At 33.6% G+C, this 26,668-nt stretch overlaps 1 protein-coding gene across 1 annotated transcript in view; it reads right to left on the bottom strand.

Annotated features, from left to right (window-relative positions):
* Positions 1 to 7,972, bottom strand: part of LOC118199224 (zinc finger homeobox protein 3-like) — a 448,036-nt gene extending 440,064 nt beyond the window's left edge. Inside the window, exon 1 of the mRNA XM_085813281.1 lies at positions 7,173 to 7,972. The gene's annotated coding sequence lies outside the window, so the exon portion shown is untranslated. The remainder of the gene's footprint in view (positions 1 to 7,172) is intronic.
* Positions 7,973 to 26,668: the final 18,696 nt, after the last annotated feature.

Raw genomic sequence — 26,668 nt, 5'->3', positions numbered from 1 at the left:
TATTAACCATCGGAATTCATGGTTTTAACCATAATGGTCAAATAATTAAAAATCGCTTTTAATTTATCACCGATTTCATTTGCCTCAGGGAAGCCATCATTGTCCGAGCGGATACATAGCTAAACAGGAGTAGTTCGATTCTTTCGAATCTTCTTCGAATCTGTTTATACGAGGGTTCTTATGTTTTCTTCATGCGTAATGTAAATACCAGCCAACCTCCGTATAAAATCCTCCACGAAGGCATCCCTTTCCTCAAGCGGATATCTTTTTGTGCTTTGCTTATTCATGTAAACATTTGTTTCAATGATTAGATTCATCCTCATACTAACACACAATTGGAACAAATAAGACGATACAGAGGAGAAAAGAAGCCGATTTCACCATATATTCTTTCGTACATAACTATAGTCACAGGATAAGAATGCTTATATAATAATAATACTCAAAACTAAGAACAATGTATCGGAATAAAATTATGCAGCGGTTTTGTAGCAAAATTGATTACCTTAAGTTATTTCTTCGCACGTGTTAGTCATTATTCACACTATTTTCATAGTATATTTTTGGGAAACTATAACACTGATGTATTTTTCGCATAGAAAATATAAGACAGCCGCATTTCCTCGTGTATTTTTTATTTTCATGATACATTTTTTCGGATTATACAAAAAAAAAGTGTTTTTTTTTCTTTGAAAATCAGAGGACCAGATACATCCAACGAAGCCATCCAAATGGAGAAGTTGAAAAGAATATTTGATCTTTTAGAATGGGAAACTTGACAAATGAACTACACCTTCGCCGGCGTTCCAACCACAGATCTTCCATTAGCTTGCTGGGTACTCTCACAATATATACCCTGACAGCACACAGAAAGAATATCATAATTCCTTATATCCTCCTTCCATTCAAAGGACGACTGGGAAAAAATACGATAGTCAGTAGTGACATATTCTGGTCCATCACATTTCAGTTGAGGTCCCGTTGTAGATAGATTATCGGGTGTTTCGGTGTGGTGTGTGTGATTATGGCAAAGCCTCGAGGGCTATCTGCCTAAGAGGAGGGATGCCTTCGTGGAGGACTTTCTAAGGGAAACTGGCTCGTATACACGTTACACATGGGGAAAACCACGAAAACGCCCATGCAGCCAGCCCCGGGTGTTTCGGAGCAAGAAACTTGATTACGATTCTTTCACTCGCTAGGTGGATACCCAAATCCACTTAAACTATGAGAGCAGTAAGGAAGGACGCCAGAATTCCTTAAATAAGTTTTTCCATTAAGGATGGACATTCAGTTCTTGTTTGTGGAGGTTTCATATTTCAATCTTCAATAATAGCTTTCAAAGGCAAAATTTAAAGCTTTTCTGAAAATAACTACTATAAAACACACGGAAATTAATTTCACTGATCACTCAAAAAACGGAATTTGCATAAACGGCTGCGATTACGATTTAACCCTTTAGCTACATTTGACGTATCGGTACGTCATGCGTTTGTTTGGGCAAAGACGCACATGACGTTCTCATACGTCATTGAAACTGATACCAGATTTAGCTAGTTCGTTCTGGTTTATTTCAACAAATAATTTCAGTAATTTGGTTAACCTTGTAATTCAGTATTCAGTAATTTGGTTAACCTACTGTTCTTACTTGACCACAAAAGTAAATATACTCCAAGTGCAAAAAATTTTCAAATAAACGTGTACCCAAAGGGTTAATTTTATAATGATGTTGTATTCCCATTGATGCTATCCATGGAGAAAGTACGAAAATACCATCCTTGTCGGGATTTGACTCAAGGTTCAACTACTAGTATTTAGCGTCTTCTTCCGCTCGTCCACTGGTAGGCCTGACAAGATATTAAAATTGACAATAGTACTTTTCTGTTAACTCGGCGCCAGTCCCCAAATATATACCAAAGCACCAAATGTAGTAACCTTTTAACATCGCATCATGAATAGCTGACATCATTGCGAATAGGAGAAAAGAATGAATTAGGAATTTTCTCTCCTAGATTTTCACTTGCTTAAATATTCGATATTCTTAACATTAACATTCTTAACAAGATAGGAATATTACAGTTATTTAATTTTTCTTATCAAAAAATTACTTACAATGTTAACTCCGGAAATAACAGGAATAGACCAAAAGCCATACTCAGAAACCTGCATTAATGCTTTGAAATTTTACCCAAGTCCAACATTCATAAAAGTTAAGCAGCATCCTGAATGGCCAGAACCAGGGAGGGTGAGCCCCAGGCTTTGTCCTTCGAGATGACCTTGCACTACATTATTTTGTTATTTTATTTTAATTTTCTTTCATTCACTAGTTACTGCAATTAATCCAACAGCTGAATCTTCTTTTCCTTGCAAATTAAATGAAGAAAAAGTTATTTAATCATTTACTTTTTTCAAAAACAACTCATCCTCCCACCCATTACTTACAAGTAACCCCCTTCCCTATCTAGTCAGATTACAACATGAATTATATGCTCCAGTTTCTTCGCTAAAGCTACCCCACAAGCTCCAAGGATGCTGACAGTGAAGTATGCTGCCGCTCCTTACCCCGACCAACTGCATCCGATTGCTCCAAGATGAAACCTTGACCTCTCACGGCCTGACCTTTGTCCTATCCTTTGCCATAAAACATCTTTGCCTACAACATCTGCTACCGGGATAAACAACTTGCAACTCTCGTTCTACTGACTGCACCGTCTATGAATATACTATCGTTCCGCAATAAATATATACCAACAATGATCGATATACTGATTTTGGTTTGGTTTCGTTGATTATGGCAAAGCACACTATGGCTGTCTGCCTAAGGGGAGGCATACCTTCGTAGAGGACTTTCTAAGTACCAGTGGCTTAAAATTTTCCAGAAGATAAACAGGGATCAGGCAGCCCAAGAGCCCTAGGACAGGCACAGAGTTCACCGGTGGCTTGCTTAAGTAGATAAATTGCCAACTGCTGGATAGGAGCACCTACCAGTCAATCGCAAATGCAATCCTGATACGAGATACCATTTGCAAAATCACGAAGTAAAACATCAGAGCCACACTGGTCGCCACCATCTAAGTTCTTACCTTATAGGGTTCATGAAACAATGATTGCATTAAAAGACGCAAATGTTTTTGGAAATGTTAAATTAAATCAGCAGTTTTATGCCTCCCGTGTAATGTGAAATTAATGTCGTAACATATAATTCGTATTTTTCTTTATTTTCTGTAGTTATTCTAAGATTTAGTTAATATCATTCTTTTCGTGAAGCTTTACGTATCGTAGGATTGTCACCATCTAATTAGATATCGCAGCAACGTCTATGTTTGCCACCAAGTGGCGCCCTGTTAACAGAAAAGTACCTTTTGATTCAATACTGTGAACAACATAGGTTAATTAGGATCTACGTAACAGAACAACGAAGAAGTAAAACTTTTTCTGAACATGAAAAATGACTTAGTTAATAACATGAAAATTGTTTTAGTACTTAATGATTAGCCATTGATATATATATATATATATATATATATTAAAAAAAAAAAAAGAAAAAGAAAAAGAAAAGAAAAGAACTAAAAATAAACTCACCTATTTTGTTTATTATTATTTTTTTAATTGACAGTACTCTCTTCGCAAATAAGAACACTGTTGTAAGAGATAATAATGCTCTTTAGTAATTTCGACTCTGTTCAAATGAATTTTTGTCTTTATATCTACGTTCTCCACATTAATTCGGATAAATAAAACTTAAATAAAGTGCGATTAGTACCAGGTTATCGAATAATACAGATATTATTCATCAGATAATTGTTTATCGTGTGCTGACCTACGATGAGATATATCGGTTAATTATCCGCTTAATGGTTTCTGTTCAATTCTTGCGGATGCCAGTATTCAATCGTTAATCAAATTTCTTTTAAGTTTTGGAGTGTTCACAGTTAACAGAAATAGGCAGCTTAATGTTCTCTTATTAAGGAAATTCCGAATTATTCGGAACATTTATGTTTCAATCAAGTTGCCTTATATCGGGGACCTACCAGCGGTCGCTGAACACTGATAGTTCGATCCGAGGCTCGAATCCCGCGAACAGGTTGGCTGCATGGCCGTTATCGTGGTTTCCTCATGTGGTAATGTGTAAGCCAGTTTCCTTTAAAAAAAATCCTCCACGAAGGCATCCCTCCCCTTAGGCAGATAGCTCTCGAGGTTTTGCCATAATCGCACAAACCAAACCTTATATCGAATAACCTTAACTTCGAAAACGTTCAAGTACTTTTGTGGCCTTTATTTTCGATTAATAAAAATGGTAGAAGACTAAGAGGAAAAAAAAGTGCAGAAATATCGTCAGTAACTCTTCCCCCACCCAGAATTCACAATCAGTCAATTAATCGTTTGCATTAATCTTGGTTTTTAATAGAACCGACGATTTTTTAATAAAAATTTCCCTGAACAGTAAATTAGTATCGCTATAGAAATTTTCTATTCGAATTTTTTTATCGTTTTATGGTATTAAAGGCGTTTCGACACACTTGTCTTCAGTAATACTAACTTTACTAAGGATTGTTACCTAAAACCTGAAATTATAGATGCAGAACTATGTAGTTCCTATTTAATATTCCATTGCTATTTAATTTTTACCATTGCTCGTACGTTATCCGAGACATACCGTTACTTATTCTTGCTTTGTTTTTATAAGTTTAAGAATAATTCTATTATTAAAAATGCGTGCAATGCTCTCGATAAATATGATTAGTAGAATTCTCGATAATATGATTATTTAATAAGGACTAGAAAAGTATCTAACAGATACTAAGCGACCAGCTGAGCAAACACATTTACAATAAATGCTTACATATATGACCCTTTTTTTTATCGATTATTTAAATGAAGCGTTCAAAATCGCACCTTCCTGGTTTACAATTTTGTTTCTCAAAAAACATAAAACTTATTTAAAGACTCCAAAATATGCTTCTTTGTAATTTCCTAATATTGCACTTGACGCGATTCTTGTTGTTGTTGACGTGCCTATGATAAAACCTGTTTAAATGGTGGCATGGGCGAAAATGACAGCTCTGGCAAAATATTACCATCGTAAAGGTTCAGTCACTTAAAGAAGACCACAGTTTTTAAAAATTCAGCAAGGATGACCGGGCAATCAAAAATGCACCCAGTTGTCAGTTCTGCGTCCGGCCAGTTATCACAGTTTCTGTATGTTTTCCTATCCTCCCTGTCAGTTTTCAGTCCTCTGTGATGACCAGTTTTAAGCCTGAATATGGTTTTAGTTATAAGTCCATCTATGATGATATGCTTAAATTATAAGTAAAAAAATTACAGCTCCAAAGGATAGTCTTAAGTGAATAGCTAAACTATTCACTGTGTACACTGCGGGTCTATATCTCTAGTTCTACTAGGCCGACTGACGAAATTCAGTTTGCGTTTTTCAAGTCTCGAACGCGCGACTTATTAGATTTATATATAGCATGGCTCTAATATATTTATTTTGGCACAAAATCAAACTTTTCTGAAATGACATGCCAATTTTCCATATTTCGATTTACGACTCAGATTATGCCAAGTTTTATAAAAATCGCCCGAGTATTCTTTAAAATATTACCTCTCAAAATTTTAGCTTCTCCATGTTAATTGAATTTGATATATATTTATAAATATATCTTTTTACTAAATTTATTCAATTCTTCCTTTTATATTTCGAAATTTAGGTTCATTCCAAATAAATTTAGCCTATTTTTTATGATTTATTTTTTAAATTTGCCTTTTAAAATAATTTTCATAAATTTTTCGAAAAAATTTTAATTATAACCTATACAAGTTTTACCATCATCTTAAAGTAGATGTATTTCTAAGCATACCTGCAAAAATTAGAGTCTTTTTATTTAAAATTTCCTAAGATATACGTGAATTTACATTTTGGCGTGTTTTGAAATTTGACGTATTTATTATAAGCGATAATAACGAAAATGTGGTTTAAGCACTTTGTTAGAATTATTTGAAAGTATGAACAATGACTTTTTTTTCGCTCGTGGAGGACAATGAAGAAAAAAAGAAAGGAAAATAGGTTGCTTTAAATTAAGAAGTTCGCTAAGTGAATTATTCTTGGCGAAAACGGAAAAAAATTCGCCAAAACAAATATTTTAATTTTTCTATATATATTTCTCACCAAAATTTACAAAATTTAATATCTAGGCATAATTTGAGTCGTAGAATCGAAATACGGAAAAAAATTGGCATGTCATTTTAGAATTAGAATTAAGCCGATTTAGTGTCAAAATACCTATGTTAAATTAATGCTATATATAAATCTAATACATATCCTAAGTCGTGCTTTCGAGACATGAAGAACGCCATTTGAATTTCGTTAATCGGCCCAGTAGAACGGGAGATATAGAACTGTCCCTTTTTTTGCGCAGTGTATCAGGATAATTATTTAATGCTTTTAAAATAATCAAATATTAACATTTAATTTAACACTTAAATACAAACTAACAGTACTTAGCAAATAGCAGATCTTTTTACCATACGAAATGACATTATTATCACTTACGAATTACTGATGTAATGAAAATAAATGGATATAAATTATCAAATAATACTAATAATAAAACACACCGCTTTAAACATAATTCGTTCTCGTTTCTCATCCATTTACTATAACTACTAGACTTATTTTTAAAGCATAGTATAGTGTGATACCGTAAGAATATAGAGTTAAAGTTAAAAAAAAAAATAATGTAATTTAGCGGAATGCGATGATACGAGTTATATTTCTTAACTATTCGTAATTAATATTTAAAACAGGCGGTGTTATATACAATAAAAAATAAAATAAACCCTCAAAAGTTAAAAGTCATTAAATATTATATTGCATACCAGCAGCTTCCCTAGACTTCATTATTTACACTACACCATTAACATTCCTCACTAAGCTAGCTAAACTATTCACCAATAAAAGAATGAAAGAATTTTAATATAAGACACTCAGACAAAAATTGCAAGAATCTAAAAAAGGTTAGGCTACGAAATGACGTATATGCCAATTTAATGTCGCAGCTATCAGCCTTTCCAAAGCATCGAAAAGAAATTCAACCCTCTAATGATCTATTATTTGAGGTGTAGTAGATTCTTAATTATTGGAATATAAACAATTGTAATGTGCGACAACTTACCTTCTTTCTCAAGTAGCTTGCATGGACTGACGAGCCGCGAAGATCAAAATCCAAATGCTGAAACAAAAGTAAATTATAATTTTTTTTTTAGTTGTAGGATAAATGACAGAACATAGCATTACAGAAGTTAAGTTTACTTTTACAAAGTTTAATAAACTTAATTTTTACTTACAAGTATTAGTTACCTTCAAACTCTATCGACTTGAAGAAATCCTTATTTATTACGCACTCCTCAATTAGATACTACACAGAAAGGAAGGGATGTCCCGTAGAGAACTTTTTAAGGGGAACTTTGTCGTATCCACTTACACAAGGAAAAAACCACGAAAACACCCCTGCAGTCAACTCGAAATCCGGACCGAATTACCAGCGTTCAGCAGTTTTAACCGCTCGGACTCTGTAGAACGCGATTTTTTTTTTTTTTTTTTTTTTTTTTTTTTTTTTATGGAATATCTAAAATTATAATTTTCATTTGGGGGAATCCTTGAAACGGTTACTTAATGGAACCCACTAAAACTATACAAATTACGTGTGTATCGTATGTACACATATAATAACAAGAGTTGTGAAATTCCAAATTAAGGTAACTATTATTAAAGTTACACAGTACGCTGCGAAGTTAATTAAATAATCAACATATAATAATTAAATCGAAATTATACCTAGAGAGATATTATTTCAACAGGAAATAAACATATCAATGTTAAAATAAAAACAGTTAAAAAACTGAAACAAAAACCATTCAGTACCATTACTAAAACATAACAAAATTGAAATAAAGTACATAACATTGTTGAAACTTCCTCGGTCTTTTTCAAGAAGCGGCCGAGCGGTAAACTCGCTGAACACTGGTAGTTCGGTCCGAGGTTCGAATCCCGCGAACGGGCTGGATGTATGGGTGTTTTCGTGGTTTTCCCCATGTGTAACGTGTATACGAGCCAGTTTCCCTTAGAAAGTCCTCTACGAAGGAATTAGGGATTAGTCAATTATGGCAAAGCACTCGAGGGCTATCTGCCTAAAGGGAGGGATGCCTTCGTGGAGGACTTTCTAAGGGGAACTGGCTCGTATACACGTTACACATGGGGAAAACCACGAAAACGCCCATGCAGCCAGCCCGTTCGCGGGATTCGAACCTCAGACCGAACTACCAGTGTTCAGCGTCTTTACCGCTCGGCCACTGGTGGGCCTCCTCCACGAAGGCATCCCTCTCCTTAGGCAGATAGCCCTCGAGGCTTTGCCGTAATTAAATAACCTAACCTAACCTTTTTGAAGAAGCAGCCGATGAATTTTCAATAGATTCAGTTCTTCTGTATATGTAGACGATTGTGAATACTTGAAAAATTTCAAAATAAAAATTAAAAGAAAATGCCAATTAAGATTAAATAACAATTAAAAGAAAAATCTAATTAAGATTATTAAAATAAAATAATCGAAGTGATCTAAAAATGCAAAAAAGTAAAAATTAATTTTTGAAGAGATTTTTACTTCATTAATCATCAAGATATAATCTGCTCCGATGTAACCTTGATGTAAATAACTGAAAAATACAAATAATATACAGAATCCTTGAGGGGAGGGGGGGGAAATAAGTAAATAAAAGCAATGTGCTAAATAAATTTCCGACTATAAAAATGTTATTATTCACTCTTACAAACAGTCTGCAACAACCCTTAATTTATATTAAAAATGTAATGAATAAAATACGGTTGTAATAATTTGGCGACTATCAATACAGTTGATCGCCAAATTACACTTAGTTACAAATAAATTACATAGACTGAATTAAGTCAACAAAATTACATAGAGTTACATATAAATTGTATAGAGTATAAAATTGACTAAAATAATAAATTGTGTAGAGTATAATAAAATAAATTGTATATTGTATAGAGTTGCCAATTATAAGTATGGTCACCACGTAAATGCACGTTTGAATACCTTGATCATTTCTGTTTATACGAATTTATGTTCACACGAAACGCAGAAACAAACACAGGTGCTTTCAAAATTGAAATTTTTTGAAATTTTATTTCATCATTTGGCGAGTTAGGTATTATTTTACTGTTACTTATTTATTGATAAAAATTCCCTCTCAGGTGCTACACTGTAATCTGAAGCTCTGAGTACAGATATACACATTATGCTAAATTTCGCTTGCCTTAGCCAGATAAGATGCAACCTTCCACTACAAAATGTTTCTCTATTCCTGATGTTAACTAACACGTTTTCTAAAACAGAGAGGCAAAAATAATTTGGTTACGATCAACTATGGCAAAGCAAATAAACGTTGTCTCGCTTTATCCGAAGGGATACTTTCGTAGAAGACTTTCCAAATGAAATCGCTTCGTATTCAAGTTACACAAAACTACAAAAACGTTCCAAGCAGCTTCCGTTCGCTCGGATTCGAATCCCAATCGAAGAATAGGTATTTAGAGGTCAAATCCACACGGCCACTGGTTTAAGTGTGGCAAGAATGGATTGAATGTATGGGAAATTCGCGAAATTCTGTGCATGATACATAAATACAAATCAGCGTATTAGAAAAAGAACGAATGTTTGCCCCCCCCCAAAAAAAAAACTGGTGAAATATAGGTAAGATTAGCAGTTACGCGTTTCGAAGATTTTGCTGTATCTTTTTAACCGTCTACTGATATCAAAATGACCCTGTTTCACTTCGAAAATTCCTCGACGAAAACTTTTCATTCAGGCAGCCATCGAGTGCTTTATCATAACAAATAAAACAATAAACAAAATGGCGTATGTTTAATTCATATACATACCTTTAATAGCTTTTCGGCATCATTTTTTATTCACCGATGCAATTAATGGTAAGCCAGACGAATACAAATTCAGATCCGATATTATTGTGCAAAACAAGTGCTGTCAACTGTAGAAGTGAAATGTGTGGGTAGCAGTCGGCAATAAATTAACCGTTACGGTAATGTTTAGTTGACCAAACCGTTCAGAATAGTCAGAACACATTAGTATTTTAATTTATAAATTATAACACAAGGCAGTCTATTGGATCATTTTAATGTTGTTCACGAAATCTCTTGCGATAGTTTTGCAAGGACTCATCGCTCCCCACAAGGCGACGTTTCGCTTCAAAGAATTTGACAAGCGTTAAACAGAAAGAAGAATACGAAAAGTAAGAGTAAAAACATACAGATTTTAAAATCTACGATTTTAAAAATTCTACCGAGAGAATTGTAATGTACGTGACAGTTTCATAGTTTTGTAAAGTTTGGAATAGTTTATTCTTCTGCGCTGAAATCTACTGAATCTGAAAAAAATTAAATGAAATTTAGGATAAATTTTCAAAAAACATCTCGTGCACAGAAGCATTTGAGAAAATGAAAACAAACAAATCTTGGAGTTCGTAGACGAAACGTTTAGAGGGGGGGAAGGAATCTAACATGGCGTAAAGTGGTTTCTAAAATCTCATAACAGAATTACACGTTTATCACTTCCATCAGATATATCTTTTTGGAATTAGATTTACCATACAGAACTGTTATGTGAATGACGATAGTTCTAATGTGAATGATCAGAATTAAGATATTAAAATTAGGTATTATAAGGATTTGCTTCAAACAGAAAAACAACTTATTGTTTCCAGATGTCTGTATTGTTACATAGAAATTCAAAATGGGCGATGTATGATGCAATATTAATGATTAGGAAAACGGTCATACGTTTCAATGCTATGTTTCAGACAAGAAATACACCTCTTCAGACAAACTCTACCCAGGGTATTCACATTTTATCGTTCAGCAATGTATGCTGTATACAGGAACATAATACGTTTGATGTCAGGTATGATACCAAAGAAAATCAGTTGTAAAGATTTGCTTTGACTAAGAAACAAAGATATTTCTCCTGCGGAAAATATTGACTTTTTGTCATTCTGGGAATGAATACTGCCGTACGAAAATGCAATATGGATAGGTAATGGTAGATGCAAGGTGTAATATGAACGACTAAAACTGAGATCAGGTGTAAATGCTGTTTTGCTTCAATCTGGAAAGGAACTTGGGGTTTCTGAGAATGTGATAGACTTTCTGTCCTACTGAAGACGACAACAAGCACTGTAATATAAGAAATTAACACATACAACGAAGCCAGATGTAATAATAATAACCAAAAACAAGATAAAGGTCTGCATAGATTAGAAAACGAATATATTCTTCCTGGAATGGGCATTAACATCTTGTCGCTCCAGGGACAGATGGAGTCATACTGTTACACAGGAATGTAACATGGATGATTCCAGGCGTAATATTAACGACTAAAATAAATTATCAGTTAAAGTAAAGTTTCAGGAAACACACCGTGTCTTTCTAAGAATGTCTATAAATTTTGCTTTTCTCAGCTCGGCAATGGACGCTGCCATATAGGAAGGCAACTTACAAAGGATGCCAGGGAAATATTGATAATACTATAAGAGATGTAGTAACAAATGATGTAAAACTACAAGAGATGTAGTAAACTTCCGCTTCGACAACTATTTTTCCTATGAAGGATATTGATATCTTGTCGTTTATAAATATTGTCTTTCATAAGGAATAGATAATATCATACAGGTATGTAACATGTATGACTAAGGTTGACATGCCAAACCAAAATCAGATATATAAAATTTTACACTTTATGTTATCGGAAATGGATACACTTGCACTGTCCTGACAGCACACTGAGAAATTTGCTACTAGGTATAATATCAACGACCAGACACAAAATCAGATGCTGTAAGGTTTCGTTTCGATTAACAAACAAAAACTTTCTTCCTACAAAGAACATTGGCTTTTGGTCGTTCAGAGAATAAATCCTGTTATATTATCATAATAATACCAGAAGTAATATTAATCACAAGAAAACGATTAGATCTAAATTAGGAAATAAGTCTGATCTATTTTAGAATAGATTCTGACTCTGTTTCTTCCAAATCACGAATACTGTCATATAGGAATGTAATGCATGAAGCCAGATTTAATATCTATAAAACAAGAGGCATCATTAGATATTAGAAAATTTTGTTTCGACCAGAAAAGATCCTAGTCTATTAGTAAAGGATATCAGCTCTTTTGTTTTCCAGAAAATGGGCATTGATATATCGGATATAATGTGGATGATGTCAAATATAATAACACTAATCATCAACTATAAAATTTTGCTTCAAGCAAAAAACGGGTGTACTCTAATAGGGAATTAAGAAAAAAAATTATCAGAATATATACTGACTTTTTATGTTTCTGCGAATTGATTTTACTCGTAATATACACGAATACAAATTGTTTGATGTCACATGCAATATTCATTAATGACTACAGACAAAAAGCTAAAATTTACTTCATTTAAAAAAAAGTTTGCTTTTCAGTATTATCGAAGAAGTTGACCACTTTTTTCGTATTTGAATTTCATAGATGTGTATTATTGCAACATTAAGTAATGATTAAAATTCTTTGATGTGAGTTACAGGACTTGAGAATTTAAACTAGTTTAGGAGTTCTATACAACTGAAAGAGGAATAATGAATAATTATTAAAAGATGGAAAAGAACAAAGGTTTTTTAGATTTAGGTTTTTTAGACCCAGACGGTAAGTGGTTAAGGGAGCTGACTGGGGTACCAAAGGGTCCGGATTCGAATCCTGGAGAAGACAGTCTGTCCTAAAAGGCAACGGTGGCCCGCTTATTAGGTGCCTCCATAATAAAGTGACCACAGCTTCCGGCCTTAGCAGAGGGCAACGTCTGTGGACGGTTTGGGCCTGCTCTTCGGTAAATGGAAAAGAAAAAGTTTTGTTGCATGTTTATTCTTTTTCGCACTAAAATGGCATAGAATGAGAACTTTAGAGTATTTCCACCAAATGAGAACAGATAAACCCTTAACACGGTAGAGACAGTATAAATTTTAAAATCTTAAATTTTATTATGCTGCTCAGACCAGAAAGTGGTTAGTCACTCTAACTGCCGTCCCGAAGGCCCCAGGTTCGAATCGCGGAGAAGGCATGGATGTAAATTATGTGTCCCGTCATAGGAGGCCACAGTGGCCCACCCATTAGGTGCCTCCACAAAAAAGCGATCACCGATTCAGACTTTAGTAGTGGCCAACGCCTATAATGGCTAGTGCTCGTCATTGAGAGTGGGGAGGGGGGGATCATTTTCACAACGCAGCGGAAAAAAATAGAATCTCTGTTTCATTTGCATAAAAAAAAGTAACTTAAATAAGGGGAGGAAAAAAAACTTGAAAAAAATTAGCAAGTATTTGGTGGAGATTAAAATGCATTTTAGAAAAACATTTCTTATTTAATCCCAACAAAAACGTCTAGTGTGTATATGTACTTGCACACGTTCTCTGCCACGCGAACGGTTGTATTTCAATTGAACGCCGATGCAATTTTTAAAATTCAAAACAGAACAATAGGTGGTAATTATTTAAATTTCGTTGATGTGGAAGTTGCACGTTGAAAGTTTCTTGTGCAAAGAAAAGCCCACAGTTTTTTCATTACAACATACACTTTTTGGAGGTTTTTTTGGGTTGACTATTTTTTTCTTTTCTCTCCCCCCCCCCCATTTTTTTAAACCTTCCTAACTTGAATGAATATCGTAGAAAACTTTTCCGTCGAAAAGTAATAGGAAAATTTTCAAAACGAGTACATAGGGGGAAAAAATTAATTTTTTTAGGGCTTCCAAAGTCTTTTCTCGCTTGACTGGCCACCTTTTCAATTACGCGAAAAAATAGATCGTGGGAGGTATGGATTTTAAATTGCGACGGTAAAATACCGAATGCTGGGCTTTAATTTATCAAATGTTAAATAAATTATTAAAATTCGGAAGTAATAATAAAAAAAAAAAAAAAAAAAAAAAAAAAAAAACACCTTCCAAAGCATGGAGATTTTATGCAAAAATTTGTACGCACTTTGCACATCGTTACTGGCGATTCATTATAATGCAATTTGGTTAAATTTTTAATGAATAATTCTACCTGCATCATTAAATAGACGATTGTTTGCATAATTAGAAATAATAAAACTTTTTTTAATTTAATGTAGTTAATGTACCTTATTCTTTATACCATCTTCCACAAATCATTATACAATCAAATTTCGATAGTACTCTTCTTTCGACAACAAAATTAAAAATGACTTCGAAACAGAATAATAATAATAATTAAAAATAATTGTTTAAAGATGGTTTTGATGTGTCCTAAGCAAAACGGTGCCTTTGTTAACAATGGTTGATTATGTTTATCATTTCCTTTCGATGTCTTTTTTTTTAATGCTTTGGTTTTCAATATTAAAAAAAAAGTTGATATAAAGGTAAATAATAGGTATTAAATGCTTAAAAATGTTTATTAAATCTGTTTCAGATTAAGCAAAGCTAAAAAAATATGTAGAAGTTATGCAGATCTGCTCACCTTAGAAAACATGATTGACGCTGACATTGGCTTAGTAGCGATTCATCCTTCCCTGATTTATCCAACGCTTATTCTCTGATTTATCCAACGCTTATTCTTTATTAAAATAGCGCTAATTCCTTCACCGCTGCCCCCCCAACGATTCCCTCTTTTCCGATCCATCCTGTTTAAGAAGTGTCACTTACTGAGACACTGAACACTAGCTTTCTGAATTAAAATGTTCAGGCAACGCTTTCTGCTTTCACTCGACTTAGCTTTCCATTTCTAATATTTATTAAGTATTTCTTATGACAATTTATTTTACAAATTCCTTTTTAAATTCCTACTTTTAGCTCACACTCTCCCTATATCCTGTTTAAATTTTCAATCGTTAATAAAATACTTTTTATTCATTCACTCAAGTTCAAATAACTTTTTTTGAACTTGTAGTGGATGACTTTTGATGTTAATACAGGTTTTTCACATATTAAAAATGTTTTTAATTTTTATTATTTAATTTTATTTATTTATTTATTTATTATTATTATTTTAAAAATTTTTCTTTGTTGACCTTAGTAGGAGCTGAGTAATTTTTTTTTATATTACTTGTTAATTCATATGATCTGTCTTCGAATATTAGCCTTGCATGACACCCTTTTTAATAAATCCAAGTTTTGATAAACACATGATCAGGATTTAAGCAGACATGCATGAAAATATGTAGGCAATTTAGAATAATAATACGTGACTGAAAACAGAACTGCATTTCAAGTTTGTGCGTTGCTATAAAATTACTTCGCAGCAATTAGCTGTTAAGTGTAACAAGCCAACGAACATTCAATTTAAACAATAATTTTTTTTAAAAGAGGGTGAAATGGGAAATATTTCATCAGTAATGCTAGCGAAATGAAGTTTGTGGACTGGTGGTTTGAAGATCTTGTTAAACCTTTCCTCATGTTTTTTGCAAACATGTGCATTTTTTTTCTATACTTCACAATGAAAGACATTCACTAACTAGATTCTAATGTTAGATGAGTCTTTAAGTTACATATCTTTCTCTATATATTTTTTAAATCAATATAGTCAATAAACATTTTACGAGCTTGCGTGAAAAGTTTGTTCCACAGCTACAAAGAAATTTCTAACCGATTGTTGGTTTCAACAGGACAAATCCCAGTACGCCAACAGTCCAGAAAATTCCTAAACGACACATTACCCGATAGATGGAGAGGCACATTTGCAAACACCAATCGAAAGCAGAGGCGGTTAGATTTGGTCTAATTGGCGCTGGAAAAGAGGAAAAGGTGCCGGCACACTTTCCTTATTGCCCATTGTTTTCCAAGATGAGTGAGTGCTGTGGCATAAAAGTGCAAGTTTGATGGCACCATTATGAAGTTCAGTTTCGTGCAACGCTTATGTGAAGCTAGAATCTTGGCGAATAGTCAGCAACTTGTTAAAACTGCTACTTTATTATTATTATTATTATTATTATTATTATTATTATTATTATTATTATTATTTTCAAACTGACCATCGCTCGTCGAGACGTAAGGATGCCCAGCAAAAAAACTAAAGGTGTTGCCATCTTTATGAAGGCCGATGTCATGAAGAAAGCAACCCTTACCAAAGTTGCCAGGACATTTGCTAGGACTTAATCTTGGCAAACAGGACCTGAAAATGCCTTGCTTTTATGCAATGAAGTACAGAATTAGATCTAACAGTTATTGAGCTTACAAGTACGGGGTTAAGACTTTGAGTTTCATATGGTTACTATTAGTTCATCTTTTAATTTTTGTAGAATGTCATTAAATTTTTTCTTCCCGCGAATTTATCGTTTTTTTTTTCCTGCATAAATTCTTCAACAAATTATTGTTTCAACTTTTTCAAACCATCGATGCCCACCAGCGGCCGAGCGGTAAAGTCGCTGAACACTGGTAGTTCGGTCTGAGGTTCGAATCCCGCGAACGGGCTGGCTGCATGGGCGTTTTCGTGGTTTTCCCCATGTGTAATGTGTATACGAGCCAGTTGCCCTTAGAAAGTCCTCCACGAAGGCATCCCTTCCCTTAGGCATATAGTCTTCGAGGCTTTGCCATAATCACACACACACACACACAATACCTCAAACCATCGATATCTGGAAATAAAGCAGCGTCAGAGGCACCAACACTTCGCGAAATTTCCCTAATTCCCGCCAGCCCCATCCGCTCCTGCTACCAGGAATTCTGATCGCCATCATGTGAGAATGACTTATGGGACATTATTCAACAACATCCATTGCAACAAAGATATCACACAAAACGATGAACTGAAGGACGCTTTTAGGAAGGCATTCACAAGAACCACAAAACCAAAGCCTCGTAAAACTTCGCCCAGAGTACGGTGTCGCCTCATGCACCACGATAGTTATACGCTGATATGTTGAATTTATAAACATACGCTATCAACTGATTTCGGGCATTAGAAGTAACATACAGACATGAAATGTTGTATGTCTATCTATGGATAGAATACGGGAGGGGTAAGAAGACCATCTATAAATTCAGATCCAAGGACAACAATGCCCGCGAACAAGCCACCGGATCCGACTATCTACATCCTTCTCATCCATAATCACAAAATGCGGTTTGAGATTATTTTTGCATATGCAGAAACAAAGGTTGCTTTGAGTTGCACTTAAAATAGAAATTGCAGCATGTCTGGGCAATCATTTCATTAATTCTAAGCACAAGAAAAATCAATCTTTTTTTTATTTTATGTACGCAAATCAATTGTAAATTACTCACTCTTTTGACAACATCATTGTTTGCCTTAAAAAAAATAAGAATATAAGAAATCTGACGATGCAACGTATGACAGAAGACTGATTTCTGTTGTTGTTAATAGAAATATAAACGAGTTCGGAACAAAACGTAAACGAAATCTATGCATATAAAACTCGAACTTTGAAGACAAAATTCACGGTGTTAAGTTTAATAAATATTCAACGCGTGTTAAGGACAATAATGATGTTCGCATTCATGAATATGGAGAATCTGAATGAACCTTCATATCTAGAACCACAGGGTGATGCTTACTGAGGTACGTTTTTGCGTGAAATAATGGAAAAGGATGAAGTGCTACGCAGTATCTCGTAATACAGGGAATTGAAAAATCTATTTCTGAACTTTTTTAACCTCAAAGCCATAGTTGCTTTTAAATCCACATATACGCATGGCAACGTATTATAAGCAAGTAAGTAAATTGGTATACATTAATAGATGTGAAGATCTAAGAACAATTAAGATACTCAAAATTTCTAGTACGTCGCGTCAAATATCGCACATACTATCCCAAATAAACTTGAGTAACTTTAGCCTTTACATGTTTTGGAATTGCATTAAAGGTATCTTATTTAAGTCAACATTTTCTATTCGTTTCCATTTATTTTCATTTGCTTTTGTCTTATTCTTCTTTCAAGAACTTTTAATTTTTTTTATTTAATACGTGTTAAAATCTATATCTATCTATCTATATATAATGATATATAAATATATATAGATATATATGTGATGATTTTGCGGATAGGCACAGGAATGGCGAAGCTTGGCATCAGAGTCCTGGCGTTGTTTGGCTGAGTGAGATATAGCAGAATGATAATACAGAAGGAGTGTGCTTTTCATTGCACATCTTTATTCAATTAAAATGGCAGATCATTTTCCTCTTAGATGAAATTCGTGTTCTTGGCGCTTACGCCTCATAAAACTCGATTCAAAAACAAAATCACAAAATATTTAAAAACAGAGTATCTTTAGAACTTCCGACAGACAGTCTCGTGTGCTGGACATTTTTTTTTTTTTTTTAGTCCAAAGAGGCAATTTGCCCAGAAGGACAATTAATTTCGTTTTGGCATTTTTGCGTTCATTCACTACAAGCGTTGTTTCACTTTTCAAATTATTGCCACCAAATATTATCGCTCTGTGTTATATTTAAAGAAATGAAACAATGAAAAATCTGCACAAATGGATGTCTGTTTCTCGCATTGTGATAAAACAATGGTACCTACAGCCATCAAATTTTGAATAGCGTAATTATCCACCGAATATGGGCATCTGGAAGCCCTAATTTGGAGTTTAGGATTTGTTTTATTATCGATTTCATAAACGAATTTTTGATTAACAAACTCAACCATTTCAAAGCGAGCAATGACAAAACCGTACGGGGGAAAAAATAAATAAATAAATCTACAGGGCGCGAGACTGTGTATCGAAAATTCTAAAGATACACTCATTTCAAAATTATTTTACAATATTGCCGTTGAACTGAATTTTATGGTTTAAGTGCTTAGTTTATTTAATTACGGCAAAGCCTCGAGGGCTATCTGCCTAAGGGAAGGGATGCCTTCATGGAGGACTTTCTAAGGGAAACTGGCTCGTATACACGTTACACATGGGGAAAACCACGAAAACACCCATGTAGCTAGCCGTTCGCGGGATTCGAGCCTCGAACCGAACTACCAGTGTGCAGCGACTTTACAGCTCGGCTGCTGGTGGGCCCCATACGGAATGAAACGACATAGGCTGTCTGCTGACTGTTTCTAAATTGAGTTTTGCTTAAATTATAATTTCTTCTCTGAAATTTTTCTAGGGATAAATCCCCCCCCCGCCGTGAACTAAAGAAGATTCCAGAAAATACGAGAAATCTTCTATCCGCGAATTTCTGAACTTTTCTATGACATTATTTTATTTTATTATTATTATTAAATATTTTTATTAATAATATTGTATCATTGAACCCCTTAGTTAATATTATGGAACCCTGAAATACATTTTTTTTTTTTTTTTTTTTTTTCTTTTTCTTGCAGACTTCTCAAAGCTTCTATGGAACCCTGGGGTTTGTGGAAGAATGCCAAAAAATCACGATACTACCGTTATTAACGTTCACTGTGAATCGATTCCAGATCCAAAAAGCATCTGTATTTATATGAGGCTAGCTTTCAAGTGAATTCCGAGAATTCTCAAAGAATGAACGAGAAGCTTCTTTAATGAGCAATTCTAAATAATGTCCAAGAATCATCTGCTAAAGCAAACACAAAATTCAAAATGGCGAATTTCCGCCTTAAAAATATAATTTCCAAATTTGTTTGCTTCAATTTTATCCAATTTTCGTTTAATTTACTGGAGCGGCCGTGATCCCTATTTTATTTCCCTGGAGACCTGGGAAATGCATGACATGGCCCTTAGGGCTCCACGGAGCACTGATTGGGAGCCGCTGCTTTAGCAACAACAATTAGCAATAACAGCAATAATTAATTATACAGCTATAGTTTTTTTAAAGCATTATAGTAAATAAAAATTATTTTTAAGATGTAATTACATGCGCATACGAAACATAATGTACGATAATATGTAATAATATAAATATAAAGGCATTTTATATTAATTCTGTAAATAGCTGCGTTCCATGTTATTAAAATTTTATGTAAATTGTAATCTGCAATAAATAATTATTTCGTTTATGAGATCGCAAGATTTTATGCCACGCTGACTGGCAACATCATCCTTGCTCTCATCGGATATACATCAGCATAAGGAAAGCAATACAGCCTCAAAATGGTTTTCAGGTGCAATTATTAGCAGCTAAGAATATTTGCTGCCAAGTTACTGTTGGATTGGAGGCCCCCACCCCAGATGGCTTAAGTAGTTAGTGACTCTGACTGTCGTGAAGGAGCCCGGGTTCGAATGCCGGAGAAGGGGCGTGGATGTAAACTGCCTGTCTTTTCAACGGAGGTAACGGTGGCCGCCTATTAGGTGCCTCCATAATAAAATAAGCACCGCTTCTGACCATAGTAATGAATGCCCAAAGCCTAAAACAGCTAGTGCCCGTGATTTAAAAAAAAAAAAAAAAAAAAAACACCCACCACCCTGTCGTATTGGATTGGTTTATTTTGATTACTGCAAAACACGAGATAATTTTGATTACTGCAAAACACGAGATAACTCTCTGCCTCAGGGAAAATATGCCTTCGTGAAGAACTTTTTAAGAGAAATACACCTACGTAAAAGAACAAAAAATCTTATGAGATCGAATTCCAATTCCAGAGAATGGGATTATCCAGGATTTCAACACGGATCGAAATACCAGTGTTCGGCGATTTTACCGCTCAGCCGTAGGTATGTTTCAAACTAATCTGAATTCTAATTAAAACCTGTATTATCACTTACTAAAACTGAAATATGTGAGCGAAATTTTCTAATGGAATGTGTCTTGGTGTAAGCTTCCATATCCAAAAAACAATCAAGATTTCATTCGTTATTTCATTCATTATGGACAGAATGTGTTCAGACATCTGTTTCACATTGAAGGAAGTAGAGCTATTAGAGACGCACGATATCAGCCCGAGGAAAAATAAGCATCGAAAAAAAAATTGGAGAAGAACAAAAAAAAAAAAAAAAAAAAAAAAAAAAAATGGAAGGGGGGAAAGAGAAATCATTAAAAGAATCGGAATGAGAGAAATCAGTTCGGTGAAATTTTCACATAAAGAAAGAAAAAAAAAAAAAAAAATCATGAATTAAAATCATTACCACTCAATTTTCCGGGTTAATCTTAGAAGTAAGAGGGACTTTCTGGGATGCAGGCAGGTGATGACAGAAAGTAGGATGAGAATCACGTGATTAGTGGCAGATGAAGCACCACAATTAAACCTTCAGGTGCTCGTTTGTTAATAATGGCAATGGCACCAACCTTTTGCCCTTCCTTGCCTTATATCGATAAAAGGTTATCAAAAGTTTAATAATTGTGAGAACGAAACCATTAGATAAGTCGAACATTACGAAGTCTTAAACTCTGGTGGGATAGATAAAATCGGTGTTAGATAAGACATTTTATTTGTCCCACCAGAATAGAAGAACTTTTTGTCTTATTCCAGTGGTCTCAAAGTGTTTACTTCATTGGTCGGCAGGCGCGCCGAATGCACGATCTGGTAACATCCGACGGCCTGGTATTAAAATATAAATAAAAGCTTCTTTTAACAACATAAAGCTATTTAAAGAAATTTAAAATTTTATTTACTGCAATACTATAAACAATAATAATAATGACGCAAAGAAAAAATTCAATTTGATATTATTTTCAAATTAATTATTTTCTGTCTGAAATGAAAACGTTGGTGTATCGAGGAAACTTTTAGTATGTACTGACAGCTAAATATTAAATGTTCAATAAAGCTTGACGTTTATTTCAAATAATTCTAAGGTACTAAATTTACCACTTAAAAAAAAAAAAAAAAAAAAAAAAAAAAGAAGAAGAAGAAGGAAGCTTTGAGATATTATACTGTACCCAAACGGTCCCCCCCCTCATTTACAAGCCCATACACGTTTCGAGTGCATTTGGGGTAACGCCATATTTTGCTAAAAAAAATATTTAAAGACAGAATATATTTAGAATTTCCGATAGACAGTCTCGCGTGTTGGAGATAAAAATATTTTATTCCCTACATTGTTGCCACTGCTCGTTTTCAAAATGTTACAAAAAATTCGTCAAAGTTTTACAAAATATGAAACTGATGATAAAGCAAATTTCAAATTCAGGCTTCCAGGTGCCCATGTTCGGGTGGAGGACTACGTTATTCAAATTTTGATGACGCTAGGTACCGTTGTTTTTTTTCGCAATGCGAGAAACATTTATGTAGATTCATGACATTCATGTAGATTCTTCATTATTTAGTTGATTTAACTAAAATACAGGGCGATAATATTTGGTGGCAACAATTTGAAAAGTGATATACAACCGTTTATAGTGATTCGAAGCAAAATGCCATTTCGAGATTAATAGCCACGCCCACTTGGGCAAATAACATGCTTAAACAAAAAGAAACAATAAAAAAACTTAAAGAATTCTAATATTGAAAGTCGCACCAGAGGGTTTGTTACGGTTTTTTATGCTGTGGCTGACTATCGCAGATTATCAATCTGTTCTTGTACTCGCTCCTGCTATAGCACTTTTTTTTTTTTTTTTTGGCTTTTTAGTTTTACTATTAAGCATCACTTTCTTCGCGTTTATGCTACATAAAATTCAATAACAGAATCACATAATATTTAAAAACAGCATATCTTTAGAATTTTCGATAGAGTGCTAGGGGATGCCATACTTTTTTTTATATTGCCTATATTATTTCTATAAAAATTAGCCGCTCGCATTGCAAGACGCCTAAAATAGTTATCATAAAAAATAAAAAAGTACATAATTTGAATAACTAGTGTCATTTCATAAAAATATGTAATATTTCTAATTAGACATTTTATGGTTAAATGTATTTATATTTAAGTAAATCGGAGTGAAAAGTAGAAGAAATATTTTTAATTACTGCGTTTATTGCTTTTCAATCACTTCAATTGCTGCTAAATAACAGAAAGATTAAACGTGAACGTTAAAATGGCAACATGCTGCTGGGTGAGCAAAATATGCATTTTATTTGAGGCAGTGGCAACACATTGCTTTCAAATAGCCAACTTTGTTGATGAAAACTGAAAGATAAAGATACGTATTACATTTTGCAGAATAGCAAAAGTCTTTAGAACTGAAGATAAAAAAAAAAAAAAAATGTTTTATTTGAAATAGTATTACCACTTCCCGCTTCCAAATCGTTCAGCTTATTAATCAAAAATTCATTAAACTTGTACAAAATATGAAAAAACAAATTTTAAGAAAAATCGAAATTCAAAATTTACGCTTCGAGGTGCCTATGCTTGGGCGGAGGAATAAGTAAAAACATAGACACATGCATACATAATGGATATTTTATTTATTTATTTTTTCCTAAATAAAACATTGCGATAAGATTTGGTGGCAACAGTTTGAAAAGTGATTCAGACACAAAATTGAGACACAGAAAAATTGAGTTTCGAGACTAATTAAGTACGTATAAGTGGTAGCAAATTATGAAAATTTCCCAAACATGGCAAAACTTGAGAATAAATAATGACAACCTATTCTCTTTCTTTTATTTATGAAGTTTTGTTTCGACGCATACAGAAAAAATACACATATTTGTATGCAAATAATTATAAACATCCTCATTTCTCTCTAACATTTTACAGTTACACCTCATAGCGTTTCGATTTTGACAAAGTTTTCAACCTTGAAGAAAAGTTCTAGGAACTATATATTCATCACGAAATGGCAGTCTAGTTCTTTTTTATTAATCATCAACTGTAGAGAAAAAAATTGTGTTACATGTAAATGTACTCCCAGACAAAAAACTATTATTCTTATCGCAAAATTTTTTTTCTCAGAGTATCTTTTGACACTTACGAATAAAATTAACCAAATTTGTATCTTCAGATTTTTGCGTAAGATTTATATCACAGTGTAATTAATTTTCTTCATTTGTAAATTTTCTGGGAAATAAAAACGTTCGTTTTTTGGTAATGAATGAATTACGAAATCGAAAGTGAATTTATTACGAAATGAATCAAGCAAAACTGCTATACAAAACATTCAAAACTTTTTCTTCATTGTCAATGAATAATTCTCATAACAGTTCTAATTAATCAACAGGAAATATATTCGCGGACATTGTAAAATTGCTTCGTGGGAAGCATGCTAGTCGTTAGTTTGAGTTCACAGGCTTAAGACATCCATCCGAACATGTTGAAATGACCAATTTTCATAAAAAATCACATTTCAATTTTATTGTTTATTTGATACAGCAGAGATTTGTAAAATAAAATAAGTTTATTTTCCTCTCTGCATCAGTCAGAAAAGAAGTTATCGTAGACTTTAGGAAGCCGAAAGCATATAAAGTAAGCATTTAAATCTTAGTTGAAGCTAGAAAAAAGAGCCCTTTAAAAAGGCTAGAAATATTTCTGAAAGTAACTTTAAGAGCAAGTTTTAGAAACTGTATTTTCAGGAAGATTTTGAAATAATAATAATAATTTAGAAAACGGATGTAATAAAATAGGGGGATATTAAAACTTGTCGACACTGGGCTTCGAAGAAATCGCAGAAAATCAACAAATATTTCTATTAAAAAGTTGCAAAATTACTATATTATTTATCAAAATATACAATATTAAAGAATCGCAGAAAATGAAGAAATATTTCTATTAAGAAGCTGCAAAATTACTATATTAATATTTTGCAAAATATACAGTATTCAAGAATCGGAGAAAATCAACAAATATTTCTAATAAGGAGCTGTAAAATTGGGATTATTTAATTACAGCAAAGCATTCGAGGGCCACGAAACTATCTCGTATACACGTTGCACATCAGGAAAACCACAAAAACGCCATGCACCCAGCCTATTCGCCAGGATTTGAACCCCAACCGAACTACCAGTGATCAGCGAATTTACCGCTTGGCTGCTGGTAGGCCTAGCCGAAAAAGGAAATAAACATAATTAAACACACGTTTACGAAACTATGTTATTAGAATTTATTATCGAAATGCTTACACAGGACAACACAAAATGCAAAACTTAGTCCTTCATTTTTGTTGAGCAACTAACCTTAAATTTATGAGTATAATGACTGTCCTAAATTTCAACAGAGATTTAAATAGATTATTTCACATTCTAAAAATTATTGATTCTCATCTTGTTGTTTACATATTGAAAGAATTTTTCAAATTTGGATGAAGAACGAATTATCAAATCTGGGGGCCGTTTCTACTCCGAAGGAAATATTCTAAGGGTGGAAAAACAGATTGACTAAAAGAATAAAAATGAATGTTATGTGATCAAGAGTAGGGCAAAGTAGATAAATATTGCGACTTTTAGGTATGCTGCGCAATTTTTTTTTCCGTGTAAATGCAATAATTTTGAACCTAAAAAGCATTTTTTAAACTGATTTTTATGCATAATTTCCTTATTTCGAAAAGGATACCTTAAGATATTAACATCCGATTTTTATAATACGAGTATTTTGCAAGTCCAAGAGCAGCAGTCGGAAGGTTTAGATTCGAAACGCGAGGAGAGCATTGCCTGTTCTGAAATAAACCTAATGTATCCACATACTTAATTAATATTTAAAAAAAAATTATAATGATTAATTTCAAATATTGATAGTCTGTCCTTAACCTTTATGAAAGTTAAATCTAAAATGTGATTACAGTGTTTCGTATTAATTATTCTTAAAGAAAAGCGCCTTAAAAGTGTTCGAATATTTTATATGTGATGTTCAAAATTACAGACAAGATCAGGTAAAGCGTTAGAAGCGGCTTAACAATATAAACACAATTACAGAGATAAAACTGAATGCTATAGGCTACTGTGTAGTTAAATTTATTAAATAGTATCGCTTACCCCTAAAAATGGAATTCATGAAAATTATAAAAGCAAAATGATCCGATGTTAAACTTTTTGCTCTAAAACATGAGCAAAAAAAGAATATGTGGGTATAATGTGCTATAAATATATCCTGTACAATAAATGTAGCCCTCGCGTGTTAAATCCCATTCGACAGATATGGCAACTTTGTTCTCTAAAGCAATGCTTCCCTTAGTATGTATCCAGGCACCACGACTACAAAAACATACATACAATTTTGGAAATATCAGTATATACTATTTTTAAGAACAGCCTCCAAAAATATACATATAACTTTGGGAGTAGCAGTGTATAGTATTTGCACGAAGACTATACGGTGTGCGGAAAAAATGTCACCCGGAAAAAAGAGAAACGGAAAGAATGTCCTCGGAAAATAAGGAACGGAAAAATTGTCACCCGGAAAATAAGGAACGGAAAAAAAGGAACTCTAAAATCTCGCCAAATAATGCCGCCAATCTTAGTTTTGTAAACCAGCCAAATTCTAATTTAACCGGCAGGGTTATAGCGAATTCTCTTGAGGGAGGTTTTAAGGGTAAGACGTTGAGTTGGCTGCAGCCGAGCAAGGTCATTTCGATGGGAGGTTTTTCCAACTTGCCTGCGGGAAAATGGTATGTTCTCCCCCACGTTTGCTTCATCCGTTTCATTTAGGAAATCGACTCACATCACCCGGAAGGAAAGAATCCATGGGGAGCAAATGTTTCTTCTCTGTTATATCAATGATTGTCGCCCTTAAAACTAAATTTCATCCATCCCTAACTGGAAGTTAACAGTTTGTGTCACATTAAAGTGTTGATAAAT

This window comes from Stegodyphus dumicola, chromosome 3, assembly GCF_044657685.1.
Source record: "Stegodyphus dumicola isolate Sdum_Otavi_A_Nest chromosome 3, ASM4465768v1".
Lineage (NCBI taxonomy): Eukaryota > Metazoa > Arthropoda > Arachnida > Araneae > Eresidae > Stegodyphus > Stegodyphus dumicola.
This window is presented reverse-complemented; position numbering and strand designations above follow the sequence as displayed.